This window comes from Salmo salar, chromosome ssa17 (genome assembly GCF_905237065.1).
Source record: "Salmo salar chromosome ssa17, Ssal_v3.1, whole genome shotgun sequence".
NCBI classification, from domain to species: domain Eukaryota; kingdom Metazoa; phylum Chordata; class Actinopteri; order Salmoniformes; family Salmonidae; genus Salmo; species Salmo salar.
The window spans coordinates 21,169,866-21,172,500 of record NC_059458.1 but is presented as its reverse complement, the minus strand read 5'-3'; the positions used below and the strand labels follow the sequence as shown (position 1 = coordinate 21,172,500).

At 46.8% G+C, this 2,635-nt stretch overlaps 1 protein-coding gene across 1 annotated transcript in view; it reads right to left on the bottom strand.

Annotated features, from left to right (window-relative positions):
• LOC106575483 (paralemmin-1) overlaps nt 1-439 on the bottom strand; it is a 17,379-nt gene extending 16,940 nt beyond the window's left edge. The window contains exon 1 of the mRNA XM_045698983.1: nt 1-439. This exon is cut by the window's left edge and continues 84 nt beyond it. The gene's annotated coding sequence lies outside the window, so the exon portion shown is untranslated.
• Between the last annotated feature and the right edge of the window lie 2,196 nt (nt 440-2,635).

Here is a 2,635-nt window from a genome sequence, read left to right as displayed (position 1 = left end):
TAAAATAGCACTGCGACGGTTTCCTCTTCGTTCACTGTATATGCTTATAGTCTATATTTACTGGCGTATAGCTTCAAAACAGTTGGGTTTCCTCCCCTCCTCTCTCCCCTTCTCCTCCTCCTTTCTCCCTCTCCTCTCTCCTGCCACCCTTCCGTTGGCCGCTGAGGAGTCGCCGGAACGCCCGAGCTGTGTGTGTGTGCGTGTGTGTCGCGGGAGCTTGATCCGCTCAACACTACAACAGAGAGAGAACAAGCTGGCCGTTATTTATCTTCGATCCACGACATTACAGGAGTTCGTGGGCGAATTGGCGGGGTTTGGAGAGATGAATGCTCTCCTGGTTCCCAAATTATGATTTGTCTCCTGTAGGTGACCTGTTATGCAGAAAGGTTTGTGCTCTCACCAGCTGGCCAAACACAAGGGGAGAGAGAGAGAGAGAGAGAGAGAGAGAGAGAGAGAGAGAGAGAGAGAGAGAGAGAGAGAGAGAGAGAGAGAGAGAGAGAGAGAGAGAGAGAGAGAGAGAGGTGGGATACGCCTTCCTCCCGAGATAAAGAGGCCCAGGGTGTGTTGTTGACTGATATGATATTGAGGCCTCTGGTTCTAAATGGGGTCTGGGTATTGCAGACAGTCTGATATGATATTGGAACCTCTGGTTCTAAATGGGGTCTGGGTATTGCAGACAGTCTGATATGATATTGAGGCCTCTGGTTCTAAATGGGGTCTGGGTATTGCAGACAGTCTGATAGGATATTGGAAGGCCTCTGGTTCTAAATGGGGTCTGGGTATTGCAGACAGTCTGATAGGATATTGAGGCCTCTGGTTCTAAATGGGGTCTGGGTATTGCAGACAGTCTGATATGATATTGAGGCCTCTGGTTCTAAATGGGGTCTCGGTATTGCAGACAGTCTGATATGATATTGAGGCCTCTGGTTCTAAATGGGGTCTCGGTATTGCAGACAGTCTGATAGGATATTGAGACCTCTGGTTCTAAATGGGGTCTGGGTATTGCAGACAGTCTGATAGGATATTGAGGCCTCTGGTTCTAAATGGGGTCTGGGTATTGCAGACAGTCTGATATGATATTGAACCTCTGGTTCTAAATGGGGTCTGGGTATTGCAGACAGTCTGATAGGATATTGAGGCCTCTGGTTCTAAATGGGGTCTGGGTATTGCAGACAGTCTGATAGGATATTGAGGCCTCTGGTTCTAAATGGGGTCTGGGTATTGCAGACAGTCTGATAGGATATTGAGGCCTCTGGTTCTAAATGGGGTCTGGGTATTGCAGACAGTCTGATAGGATATTGGAACCTCTGGTTCTAAATGGGGTCTGGGTTTTGCAGACAGTCTGATATGATATTGGAACCTCTGGTTCTAAATGGGGTCTGGGTATTGCAGACAGTCTGATATGATATTGAGGCCTCTGGTTCTAAATGGGGTCTGGATATTGCAGACAGTCTGATAGGATATCGAGGCCTCTGGTTCTAAATGGGGTCTGGGTATTGCAGACAGTCTGATAGGATATTGAGGCCTCTGTTTCTAAATGGGGTCTGGGTATTGCAGACAGTCTGATAGGATATTGAGGCCTCTGGTTCTAAATGGGGTCTGGGTATTGCAGACAGTCTGATAGGATATTGAGGCCTCTGGTTCTAAATGGGGTCTGGGTATTGCAGACAGTCTGATATGATATTGGAACCTCTGGTTCTAAATGGGGTCTGGGTATTGTAGACAGTCTGATAGGATATTGGAACCTCTGGTTCTAAATGGGGTCTGGGTATTGCAGACAGTCTGATAGGATATTGGAACCTCTGGTTCTAAATGGGGTCTGGGTATTGCAGACAGTCTGATAGGATATTGGAACCTCTGGTTCTAAATGGGGTCTGGGTATTGCAGACAGTCTGATATGATATTGAGGCCTCTGGTTCTAAATGGGGTCTGGGTATTGCAGACAGTCTGATATGATATTGGAACCTCTGGTTCTAAATGGGGTCTGGGTATTGCAGACAGTCTGATAGGATATTGGAACCTCTGGTTCTAAATGGGGTCTGGGTATTGCAGACAGTCTGATATGATATTGGAACCTCTGGTTCTAAATGGGGTCTGGGTATTGCAGACAGTCTGATAGGATATTGGAACCTCTGGTTCTAAATTGGGTCTGGGTAATGCAGACAGTCTGATAGGATATTGGAACCTCTGGTTCTAAATGGGGTCTGGGTATTGCAGACAGTCTGATAGGATATTGAGGCCTCTGGTTCTAAATGGGATCTGGGTATTGCAGACAGTCTGAAATGATATTGAGGCCTCTGGTTCTAAATGGGGTCTGGGTATTGCAGACAGTCTGATAGGATATTGAGGCCTCTGGTTCTAAATGGGATCTGGGTATTGCAGACAGTCTGATAGGATATTGGAACCTCTGGTTCTAAATGGGGTCTGGGTATTGCAGACAGTCTGATAGGATATTGGAACCTCTGGTTCTAAATGGGGTCTGGGTATTGCAGACAGTCTGATAGGATATTGGAACCTCTGGTTCTAAATGGGGTCTGGGTATTGCAGACAGTCTGATATGATATTGAGGCCTCTGGTTCTAAATGGGGTCTGGGTATTGCAGACAGTCTGATAGGATATTGAGGCCTCTGGTTCT